Source organism: Cryptomeria japonica, chromosome 11 (genome assembly GCF_030272615.1).
Source record: "Cryptomeria japonica chromosome 11, Sugi_1.0, whole genome shotgun sequence".
Classification (NCBI taxonomy): Eukaryota; Viridiplantae; Streptophyta; class Pinopsida; order Cupressales; family Cupressaceae; genus Cryptomeria; species Cryptomeria japonica.
In genome coordinates, this window is record NC_081415.1 from 586,787,202 (window position 1) to 586,800,940 (window position 13,739).

A 13,739-nucleotide genomic window follows, 5' to 3' on the forward strand; every position below is an offset into this window, starting at 1 on the left:
CTCCTCATTAGTACCATAATGCATCACCTTCACATGTTCTAGATCTACTAGCTCACTTAAGATTGCATTCCTTTCTTTGGTATTTTTTTCATACAACCTAGTCTTAGCTAGATCTATTGGAGGAATAAAAGGAGAAATTTAACCATGCTCGACTGAGTTCCAAACTCTGAACCCTTAAGTGGATAGGAATACTTCCCTTTTTACTATTTGAAAAGTATAGTTTGTTCCATCAAAACCTAGGTTCATTGTGAGATCCATCTTATGTCATTCTAGACCTTCCTCAAGCGATTAAGGTACTTGTGATGAATTTGTCTCTAATACCAATTGTTGAACACACCAAATAGTCAAAGGAGGGTGAATCAGTATCCTTAAAATTTAATCTTTTTAGCACAATTCAAATTCAAAACTCTTAAATAGATTAGCAGTAATGAAAGATATTTAGAAGTAAACACTAATTCACAAGAGAACACCATATTTATGTGGAAAACCTAATAAGGGAAAAACCATGGTGACAAAAGTTGCTTGGATATTCTATCATAATCCAACCTCACAAATGATAACAAGATTATAATTTGTTTTAAGTCTCACAACCTAAGGAAGCACATTGCTCTTTGAAGAACTTGCTAAAGAGGTTCACTACCTCAAGGAAAGATACAAGGACCTAATAAAGAGGTACACTATATCAGAGAAAGATACATGAAAAATTGAATTAGAATTAATAATTCTTTAGCTCATAGCCTCCAACGATCTCTTAAGAATATAGCTACTCTTGACTAATTGCCTCAGGAGACCACTAAACAATTTATCTGCAAAACTTCCACCACACACTTTTATTACACTGAAATTTTCATTACCCCATCCACAGACTTTGCAACTAATATGTTATTTTAAATACACCCCGTGTAATCAAGGGAAAACATCAAATTAGGTCGGTCAAAATAGGAGATAGGTAATGACCCCAACAAGTCAGCCTCAAAATATATTTTCAATGAAAGCAGTCCAATCCAAGAGATAGAGTGGACCTAAGACAACTTATTACATCTTTCTAAATGGCCCCAAACATCAAATATATTTGCACACATCATCTCACATTAGCAACAATGTAACGTGTAGGTGAAATGTGTAACACTTTACCAATCCGCCTAAAAGCACAACTTCCAAACGAAATTATACTATGTATCTCACATCAATACAAAGCAAGAAATAAAGATAACTCATTACAACCTTCAATTCTAGCATAGATAATCAAATGCATAGTGCAAGAAAGAGACTAGGTCTTGTAGGTGAAATGTGTAGAACTTTACCAATCAGACCAAAAACATTGCTTCCAAATGAATTTACACTATGAAGCTCACATCAAGACATAGCAGGGCACAAACATAACTCATTACAACATTCAATGCTAGCGTAGACCACAAAATTCATAGGGCACGAAAGAGACTAGGCATTGTCATTCATAAAACCACATATCACCCTTAAAACCAACTCTAGACAATATGCCACACCAAAATGATCAACCACTATCATGTGGACCACATAGAGATGTTCCATGAAGGCTCAACAATATTCTCATACACTTTTTTCACACTATCATGTTGAAACAAGCCAATGAAACCAAACAAATATAGATTTCTTTATACTGAAAAGGCCAGAAAAGACAGTCATAAGATAAAAAATAAATTTAAACCATTCTTGCAATACACTTCATTTCCTAAAATATGAATTGATACACTACACAAACAATATAAGCACATGCACCAAGCCATAGGAGAAAAAACAATAGTATAATAGATCATAGATGGCCTTGAAATGATCTAGAGGAAATCACACTAAAGAAGGTACCAAATAGAGTGTGAAATTGTTGAGCTATACAATTTATGATATTTCTTTCTTCCCTTATTATTTTTTGAAAATGTTAAATTTATTATATAACCATATTGCTATACATATTAATCTTGATTAAATACTAGGTAAAGAAGGGATGAATTCATGCATGTTTAGGTAATTATCTTCCCTTTAGTTTTTCTAGTTACTATTTTTATATTGTTTCCTACTACCTTTCATTTAGATCCTTTATAAAGTACAACACTTTCTAGATGTCAATCCTTAGGGAGATATGTTCATTAGTGTTGTCCTTCATGCAACCCTTACTCCTTGCAAAGTAGGTTGTGTTGCATAGGTTTCTATCTCAACCAACCTTTCTCCACTTCCACTAAATCAATTTCTTCCTATGTGTTTATAGTGCCCTCTTTCATTTACCTCATACTTTCTATAACATAGGTTGTGTTGCATAGGGATGTATGTCAACCAACCCTTCTCCACTTCCACTCGTTTTCTTCACATTTGTTTATTGACATATACCTTCCATGTATTTCTGATTTTAGATGGCATCACATATGGAAACACCACATTTTTGCATATGTATTGCATTGCCATTCTTGTATTAAAACATCTAATTTTAAAAATTGTTCCAACTGTATCTTTTTCTAGTTTATGTGGAGAATTAATGGCATTATAAAATCTCTAGTTCTTTCTACAGAAGTAGTATTTTATGTTATTTATCAAATTTAAAAATATTTTTGTTTAATTTAAATGAGTAATTTAAATCAACTCTCATCAACCTATAGGATAGAGGGTCTAGTAGTTGGGCATGTTGTGATAGCATTTGTTGTATTAATGTCTAATACACTATATAGGATAGGACTAGTAGTTGTGACTTTAAAGTTGTTGGTACTCATCATGAATGCTCATAATTGAATGAAATGTATGTCTTACATCTAAAATGAAACAAATCATGTTATGTCACATAATGGATTAATAAAACATGACTTAAAGTACAATCACTAGTCTACCATTTTGGGATCTTTTTGGACACTTCAACAAAAAGCATGTTGATGTGGTATCATATTCAATGATTTGGACCTAAATACTTAACCATAACTAGGAACCTTGCCAGATAGGTTGCTATAAACAATGAGAGAGTCGCCACATAAGATTTTAAGATGTACAAAATTAAAGTGCTCAACTACTAGATCCTATCTCCTATTTACAAATAATATTTTATCAACCCATCTTTTTCATTCATATTTTATTAAAACCCAACTACAATAATATCTAAGATATTCAATTAACATCATTACACTCATGCCAAAAGGATAAGAAAAAGACAAAACCCCACCCATTACTTATGAGAAAGTACCTAAATTGATTCAGATAAATACACTATCAAACGGTGGAGATATCAATGTCCACTATGGGTGAGGTGTGATGGACCATGCCTTGTCATAGTTTATTCCAGAGAAGACCGAATCTAATAAAAAATCCACGCATGTAGCGATTGCCTTATTCGTACATTTACTTCTTTAATAAAGTCGACGTTAAATAATGTTTTATCATGTTCCTCTCAAAAACCTAATTTCTGCAACTTGTTTTTCTGTTTGGAAGTATGTCGCGCAACTTGCTTCCCTGTGCCCAAACTTCCAAAAAAAATACCCATTTTCTATTGAAGAAGGCCTTAAAGAACACAATAATCCAGCATATAAATCCATTTTCAAATCACCATGGAAGCTTCCCTATCCAAAAGGAAATCTTATTCCTGCCTAAAGCAGATATTCTGAGTCTGCACTATAGTTTCAAATATAAATTTAATAATGTGCCTGGTTTTTCAAGACAAGATATATATTGGCAAAGGAACTTCTTCCTAGCATTTCAAAGCACGACGACTGGTTAGATTTCTTGCATGTAATGCCGTACAATCAATTCAAGACGTAAAGTATTAATAACAAATTTAAAGTTCAAAGTTGGGCTAAGATTCGCCAAAACAGTATGATGCAGCTTCTGGACTTATTCCTGGAAAAATTTCAGCCCTTTTCTTGCTAGAAATCTGGCATATGTCACGCCATGCCAACTTTTTTTGCATGTTGGGAAACTTTACGTCACGTTGATTTGGCCAAAATATGGATAAGGCGAATAAAATTTGCAGGAGAATGCTTGCATTGCAAGCAACAATAGATGACAAAAATAAAACCCTATTCTTAATTCATTTTCAACAGGTGGTTGGCCGTCTTTCTTTGCTCACTTGTCTCATCCTCATCTTTTTATGGTTTCTTAAGCAAAAAGAAATCGTTAAAAATTTCAAACACTGCGCGGCTACGTAGATAATCAACTTTCTGCAAAGGTGTATATTGTCCCACATCTTCCATGATTCGACTTTTTCTTCTTATTGGGGAGCACACCGACAGTAGGCTTTTCTATATATTTAAGTGCAAGGTTGGCTTTTGGGTGATCGAAAATCTGATAGAGACTGAAATCAGGGTTGAGGAGATGTATTTGAAAAGGTAATGCTAAAAATAAGAGAGTGGAATGAGTAACGGTTTTGGGAGTGGTGGGGAAATTATTAGATTTGTATAAGATATTTTGAGATCTATTTTATTGAGTTGGAATATTGACCATTGATATAATGAAAATATTTTTAAAATGAATGGATTCTCTAGAAGGTTGTAATAATTGAAGCAATAATATTTTGGAATGTTGATGTCAAGATATTTTGAATTTTGTAGATAAGTGAATGGGTATTAAATAAGGTTATATTATGTTGAGTAGATGGGAATAGGTCATTTAAAATGCATATGTTGAGTGCATAATTTTAGATCTTAGGTGAGCCATGTCTTGTGAATAGAATTATATAAAAATAGTTTCATTATAGTTTTATTTGGCACTAGGGTAGAGTCTTTTTTATAAGTTCTATCAAACTATTCATTTTTTATTTATTTGTCTCTTGTGTGTGAGTTCTTTTAAATATAATTTGTAGTTATGTTTATCTAATTGTTGTGTAGGTCATTCAAAGGGTAAAGAGCTCAACTATGCTTTAGTTGAGAATTGTGGAGCAATATGCTCATGTGTATTAGTTGATTTAAGTGTTTAGCCAAGGTAATTTGCATGTGTTCTATAATGACTAACATTTTGGTTCCATTATATTAGAACTCTCTTAGATTCATGCACTAACTTAATGTTGTGATAAGCGACACATAATGAAATACATAGGTGGTTTGCAAGAAAAGTAGAGGATTGCATATGTGTACATATGGATAGGTATTGGTCCAAGAGAGAGAATGGCATTAAAATTCAAGGTTTTTTTTATATATATGAAGAAGTTTGGATTGAGCTACTAGAACAAATTTTTGATTGGCTGAAAAACCTAGACAAAGTAATAAAGTAACAAATATTAGACAAAATTAGCCTGGACAATGGATACTATTTGTACATTAACATAAAAAATTTCTATTTTTAAACAAAAATAACCTTTTTCAAAGAGAAAATACAACAAATCCCAACCCCAATTCAAAGAAAGTTAAAATATATTTCTATTTGGGTCAAGATGTTATTGATAGAAAAGTTCAACAAAACCCTCATTGTAGAGTAGTAATAAGTATAATACAATGATTTGTGTGATCACATGAAATTGTAGTGTTGTCACATGAAATTGTGTCTTGCTAAAATGGTCTAGCATTATAATGACACAATGATACTGATATCAAGGTGTGAGATCCTACAAATGAGATCAAACCTCCAAAGAAGGTTGGATTCATTGGTAATATATATGCAGAGTGTTCATCCAGATAAAAATTGTTTAAACTTACAAATTAACCCTAATCTAACAAATTAGAAAGAAAAATAGAGAGATAGATCTAAGAAAATGAAAGGGATGGTGATACACCTAGATTAAAAATTACTTTTTTTACACATAACAACATATATGATTAATTAAACCATTAGAGAACTCGCACAATTTTTTAAGACAAATTTGAAGGTAAGTGTTTCAATAGGTACTGAAAGGGAAGAAGCAATCCAAAAGTAGTATCTAAAAATAAATTTGCATGGTATGCATAATCATAAAGTCATAGATGCAATAAGGTATGCATTATATGAAAGAATTGAGAATAGGTGAAATGCTAAATTTCATTAATAAAAAGTCATGACCTTGTTTACAATTGTAGAAACTCTAAACTAGGAAAGAGCCATTTAGAATAAGAACAAAATTGTTTTTATTCTTATAATGTAAGGAAAATGGGATCTTCACTAGTCTGAACATGCAAACTATGACTAAAACCCAATCCCATTAGTTACATTAGAGAACAACCAATAGACTCAACTACAAACCCTTAGGAGAGCTAGCATTTGATGGTGTTGATTTTTTTCTTATTGTATTTGATTAACTAGATAAGAGTGTTGGCATTGTGTTGTCATTGATGTCAACCAGTATGGGATGTCTACCAGTAGAAGAGATGTATCTGCAACATTGTCATGAAGGTGTATAGGATGTGATATCTTGGATATCACCTTGTGTTATAGAACACTGGTAAGGTAAGGAAAAGTGATCACTGGTGACACCGATACACAAGTTAGTGGCCGACTTGAGCGGATGGAATGGTATGGTTACCGACACAGTGTATCACCGACAAGGAAAGGATGTCAACTGATAAGGGTTGTGTTGACAGTCTATAGTTATCAAGGATGGGCAAGCAGGATGAGCATAATGCTTGGATGGTGTTTGTGATGAAGAGGCCAAATGTTTCTTAAATCATATCAACACTAGAAGAGGAGAATGAATATGTCATCGGAATGTTGTGAGGTTCTAGAAGTGAAGGACTCCCACTAGATGAAGATGCATTCATCATGTGAAGAGATGACTGACAATGAATGTGCCCACACCAAATCACATGTGCATGTTTGAAGATATGTTGCACAAATAGGGAAGCCACATGAGTACATTGCAGGATGCAGATGTCAAGGTGTCAATCCACCGGTAAGTGGATCTTATCTCCTGTTATGCATTATGTGCATCATAGTCCCTTGAGATAAGGTAGATGAGGCTAAGGTAGGTGTTTGAAGGTTCACACCGGATCTACCGACGAATTGAAGGAATGCATTAAGTGCATGAGATCAGGATTATGCACTGGACCAATAGAGAAGGCATGGTGAGATGTTGGTACAAATGAAGAAGTGATGGTTTTGTCAACTTGACAAACTGACTGAGATATGGTCAGAGTTGATTAGAATAGAAGGGCTGGATTGAAGATAGAGTTTATTGAAGGGTGATGACACGGTGTCATCAAGAGTGTCTATCAGTATGTAAGGCCACTGGTACTAGAAACAAGGTGCAGATACAGATGACCTCCCACTTGATGGGAATGAGAACGCTATACATAGACATGTCTGGAAGACCAAATTTGGTATTCCACAAGAAGTTCAACAAGTGCAGACATGATGAGTGAACCAGTAGAATGTGAGATACCGGCAAAGTTAGTAAACCGACAGAAAGGAGAAACCAATAGAGTTTTTGGTCGTTGATCCTATCTAGATAGACACGAAAGAGTCAAGCTGCCAGCTGGTCAACATGGATGCCACATGGAGTCAAGGTGATCAACCTGCATTCGAATGAAGAAGGAATGTACACTGACGGGGTAGTTGCAGGGTTGGTTGACATTAATGGAAGATCCCACAAATCATGGGACATGTTGTAGAGTTATTGCAGAGGTTTCCTGATCGAGGTATAGAGGACAACTACAAGCCAGCTAAGAGTTATTAAGGAGATCGAAGCAGATGAAGGAAACAACAAGATAGATCTTGGTGGTTGATCAAGAGATCAGTCGATAGGGAAAAAGCAGATAGCCAAAGGTGGAAGACGTGATGAAGAAGGAACGTTAATGGCAGAGTTGTACAGTTGGCCATCAGGGAGATCAGATCGAGCAAGATCTGATTGGATTTTATTTGCCTCGAGGATGATGAGGAAACCCTAATTGCTGATGATTTTGAATTGGCTTTTGGCGGGAAAACATGGCTATAAATATGCAATCCAAAGACATAGTTAAGTTGCTGCTGAATAGAAGAAATATATTGTGCTGCTACGAAGTATATTACTTTTGCATGTGAGAGAAAATCAACCAAGTTTTCAACAAGTATCTAAGAAGAGAGTGAGAGTGAGGGAGAACCTAGTTGAAGTGTTCAGCCGATAGGAGAGCAGAACCAGTTGTCTCCATACTAGCAAAGCAGAAGAGAAGGAAGCTACAGAGCTGGCAAACATAGAGTTGGTAGAGTTTAGCACTGGTAAAGTGTAGAGTAGTGAGGAGGAGATCCAGCAGAGAAGAAGAAGAGAAGAGGTGAACCTATAGATTTTACCGACAGTGAAGTAGCAGATGAGAGCAGTAGGAGAAGTTAGTCGGTGTAGCAGAGAAGGTATATCACTGGCAGAGTAAGGTATATAAAATGGTTGCAAGATTCACTTGTAACAAGATAACTACTTTTTTTATTTGATGTTTTTGTTATGATCACTGAGTTGTAGCTCGGTGTAGGGGTTGTAGCTCCTTTGGGTTGTAACCCATAAACAAGTCAGGGGTTGGTGCTCCTTAGGTTGGTACCCTAAACATTGTAATAGTTTTTTAGTGTGAGACTTTTTTTGTTACAGTAGACTCCAGTAGCATTGCTCATCAAGGTTTTTCCCATCTTGGGTTGTCCTCATACATGCTAGTGTTATGTGATGGCCCATTATGTGTGATTACATGTATATTTTTGTCTCCCTACTTATTGGTAAGTCTACATAGTGTTAGATCCCATAACCGGTATACACATATAAGTTGTTGTAGGGAAAAGTTTGAGAACCACCTATTCACTGCCCTCTCAGTGGTACATTGTGTCTAACAATTGGTATCAGAGCCTAGGTTCCTAGTCAGACGAGCTTTCTCCAGCTTGGGTAGATTCTGTCTTAAGGACACAATGGTTTATTTAGTGTCAATCCCTACTCCAATGTTTGATGGTTCAAACTATTCTTTTTGGAGTTGTAGAATGGAAGTCTTCCTATCCTCTCTAGGGTTTGATGTATGGATGTCTATTATTAATGGTCTCCCTAGGAATGCTAGTCCTCCCACCGGATCTGAAGAAGGAAGAAGATTCTTGTGTAATGAAGAAGCCATGAAGGCTATATTCAGTGGGCTCACTGGTGATGTCTCCTCACAGGTGGATAAGTGTAAATCAAAAAAGAGTCTATGGGATAGACTAAGGAAGCTCTATGGAAATGAACCCTGCACCATTGGATCTATGTGTGGAAGTGAGAAGAATAATGCAATAGATACATGTGCAGATGATGAAGGCAGATCCACTTGCAGACGCAACATTGATGAAGAAGGAATCCACCTCCTCATGGCTCAAGAATCTGAAGATGAGGTGTACACATCTGAAAGTGATAGGGCAAATAGATCCCACCGGCAAGATGTGTTTGGCAGTGATGATGAGGAAGAAGGAGACAAGGCAAATAGATCTAGCCATCAAGATCTATTTGATAGTAAAGGAGGTGAAGAAGATGGGGAGGCAGAAGTTGATCTTGAAGCAGAGCTTGTAAATGCACTTGAAGAACTCATTAGAGTTAGAAGGGAATACAAGCTATTCAAGAATCCTGGTATAGTAGAGCATAACGGGCTGACAAAATGCCTTAAGAATCTGAGAAAGGAACCTCAGAGATGAGGTCTCAAGTAGAAGACATCAAGGAGTGTCGATGTGAATATCTAGCATATAGGCTAGAAGTTAAAAATGAAGAATATCAATAGCTGCTTGGAGAAATGGAGATTCTCTTAAATGACCTTGAGAAGTGTCAAGATGAGTTCAAGGCAAGAATCCGGTTTGATGGCAGTAGCGGTGCCTTGGACAAAATTTTGAAGAAGCAAAAGCATGCAAAGGACACCGAAGGATTAAGAAGTAGTGCCAGTGAATGCTCTACCAGCAAGAATGTCACCCTCAATGACATTAAGTTTGTTTCCTCAAATAGAGAGAACAAGGGAGACCTTCAAAGTCATAAATGCTCCCCGGAAGAAGGTTCACCTAAGAACAACCGATGAAGACTTGCAGACAAGAATGAAGACCAATGTTGCACAAAGAAGGAACAATGCAGATCCCAAAGGTAAAGGGAAGATGGGAGAAGACATCTTCACCGGAAGCAAGAAAATGAGAAAGCAGCAAAGAAGACCTCCTATTGGTAGAGGACATAGAAATGCTATCACCCACAGGTCAAAGCAAGTGTGGGAGAAGAAGAGACCAGATGGAAGAGCTGCACAGAATGGACAACCTAGAGTCCATCCCTGAAGAAGCAGAAATGGAGATGCTAAACCAGTAAGATCTCCTCATGCATGGCAAAATAAATTTGTAAGACATATGCCATCAATTACCAGTTACTGCTTTGCATATAATGCTTGTGGCCATAGGGTAGAAGAATGTAGAAAGAGATCTAGAAGGAATAATCTAGAATCTCATAGACAACATGCATATGAGAAAAATGTATCCAGGAGTAGATACATGCATGTTCCCTCTCTCGGTTATGCAAATTTTGTTTGTCATAACTGCAATGTTTTTGGCCATAGAGAGTTTGAGTACAGGAAGAGGAACCCGCAGTCACATGGAGGTCGGTATAACAACTATGCTCTATAGAAAGGTGAATACAGAGCATGTTGTTAGGGTTTCAAGCAAATCCGAAGCAAATATGAACTAACAATTATATGCAAATTTAAATACGAAAGATAAAGAAATAAAACAGGACATAGATAACATAGAGATTTAATGTGGTTCACCCAGAATGGGTTACATACACCATACACAGCCGTCCAATCTTTCTTATTATCCAGCAAAAATAGTACATCAACCTTACAATGCCTTAAGCATCCCAGCCGCTTATAACATGCATTTTTAAGGCAACAAACAAAGTCAGCCTTTTTAGGGTTTCATTACAATGTCAGTTTTCATCAACGAAAAATGGTAAAAAAAAAATTTCTCGGGGGCTGCCACCCCCAAACCCCCGCTTTTCTCGGGGGTTGCTGCCCCCAAACCCTTGCCTGGGGCCCAGCCCGGCCCCGGACCCCGGCAAGGATACGTGCTAAGTGTACAGTACTTTGCCGATCAGTTGCCACATTTCAACAATCTCCCACTTGGAGACTGATACTACACGACACCACTGTACATGCAACATCCGCTGGATAAAACACTAGGACTTGACTGGTATAAATTCCACAATTATCAATCAAGAAGACCAATAGAAACTGATGAAGAAATCAGCTTCTCCTGTGGAACTGCCTTTGTGAACATATCGGCAGGATTCTCACTTGTGTGAATCTTCCCAAGCCGTAACTGACCCTCCTCCAAAATAGTCCGGATGAAGTGGTACCTGAGCTGAATGTGCTTTGTCCTTGAATGAAAAGCAGAGTTCTTCACAAGATGAATGGCACTCTAGCTATCAATATACAATGGGCTATCCTCTTGTGTCTGACCCAATTCCTTCAGAAAACATTGCAACCAAATCATCTCTTTGTTGGCTTCTGTAGCAGCAACATACTCAGCTTCAGTGGTTGAAAGTGCAACAACCTTTTGCAGCCTAGAAATCCAACTGACTTTAGTTCCCCCTATAGTAAAAACATACCTTGTAGTACTCCTCCGTGAATCAATATCACCCGCCAGATCAGAGTCAACAAATCCACTTAAAGCAGCATTAGATCCTTTGAAACATAATGCCTTCGTAGTAGTTCCTTTCAAATATCGAAGAATCCATTTCACAGCATTCCAATGTTCCATACCCAGATTACTCATAAACCTGCTCACAACTCCCACTGCATGTGCAATATCTGGCCTTGTGCATACCATTGCATACATCAGACTACCAACAGCTGATGAATACGGGATGTTAGACATTTTATTAACCTCTTCCTATGCCTTTGGGCACATCTCCTTAGTTAATTTGAAATGACTAGCCAAAGGTGTACTAACTGCTTTTGCATCCTGAATGTTAAATCTTTTCAACACCTTCTTTATATACTCACTTTGGGACAAATTCAAGGTTCTATTTTTCCTGTCCCGTGTAATCCTCATACCGAGAATTTGCTTAGCTACACCCAAATCCTTCATAGCAAATGACCTGGCTAATTTCTATTTAAGATCATTTATATGTTGCATGTTAGACCCAGCAACAAGCATGTCATCAACATAAAGCAACAGGATAATATAATTGCCATTATCAAATCTCTTAAAATATACACAATGATCAGAATGACATCTATGATAACCGTGTTCAACCATGAAACTATCAAATTTTAAATACCATTGTCGGGGTGCTTGCTTTAGGCCATACAGAGTTTTCTTCAATCTGCACACCAAGTTCTCCTTACCTTTGACCTCATATCATTGTGGTTGCAACATGTAAATTTTCTCCTCCAAATCTCCATGGAGAAAAGTTGTTTTGACATCTAGTTGTTCAAGATGCAAATCATCTGCAACCACAACACTAAGTACAGTTCTAATTGAAGTCATTTTTACAACTGGAGAAAATATTTCATCATAATCTATACCCTTTTTCTATGCAAAACCTTTTACCACAAGTCTGGCCTTATATCTTTTCTGACCTCCTTCCTCCTCCTTTAGCCAATAAACCCATTTGTTAGGCAAGGCTCTTTTTTCTGCAGGTAAACGGACTAAGTCCCAAGTCTTACTTTTCATCAAGGAGTCCATCTCCTCTTTCATGCCTAGCTACCACTATTGTTTGGCATCCACCTGCATTGATTCTTCATATTCTTTTGGTTCACCAAAATCCGTTAATAAAATAGAATACAAAGAAAGAGAAAATCTTTCAGGGGGTCTACTTGTCCTCGTAGAATGTCTAACACTTGCAGGAGTTTGTGGGACAATCTGTTGTTGCTGAGCATCAGGTACCTGTGGCATTTCATTTTCAGGAATCTCATCCAACACCACATATTCTTGTTTGTCCTGTTCATGCTTCTTTTCCTGCATATGTTCTTTATACACAACCTTCTCATTGAATATAACATCTCTACTTCTAATTATTTTCTTATTTTCAAAATCCCATAACCGATAGCCATATTCATCTATCCCATATCCAATGAAGGTACATTTCTGAGATTTAGCATCAAGCTTGGTTATGTTTTCTTTATCAACATGGACAAAAGCTTCGCAACCAAAAGTTTTTAGAAAAGAATAATTTACCTTTTTACCAGTCCATGCCTCCTCTGGAATACCACCATCCAAAGGGGTTGAAGGTCCTCTATTTATCAAATAGACAGCAGTATGTACAGCATCTGCCCAAAAATGTAAGGGCAATCCAGCAGGCAATCTCATCCTCCTCGCACATTTCATAATAGTCCTATTCATTCTCTCTGACACACCATTTTCCTGTGGAGTTCCTCGAACTATCTTTTTCTTTCGAATCCCATTTAAGGAACAATAATCTTCAAATTCTTTACTACAATACTCACCTCCATTATCTGATCTGAGACACTTCAACTTTTTTCCTGTCTCATTCTCAACCAAAGCTTTCCATTTCTTAAAAGTTTCAAAAACATCTCATTTTTGCTTTAGGAAATATACCCATGTTTTTCTGGTTGAGTCATCAATAAAAATAACATAATAACAAGAACCACCAAGAGATGATACCTGAGCCAGTCCCATACATCTGAATGTATAAGCTCTAACTTCTCACTCTTCTTCTCTTTCCCAACCTTGAGAAATTTGACTCTTTTCTGTTTACCATAAACACAGTTTTCACAGAACTCCAAATCAATCTTCTTTAGTCCTGGCAATAGATTTTTAGAGTGAAGGATTTTCATCCCTTTCTCACTCATGTACCCAAGCCTATGGTGCCACATTATCAAATCTGTTCTTGCAACATTTATTGTTGTTGTCCCTACAGTAACTTT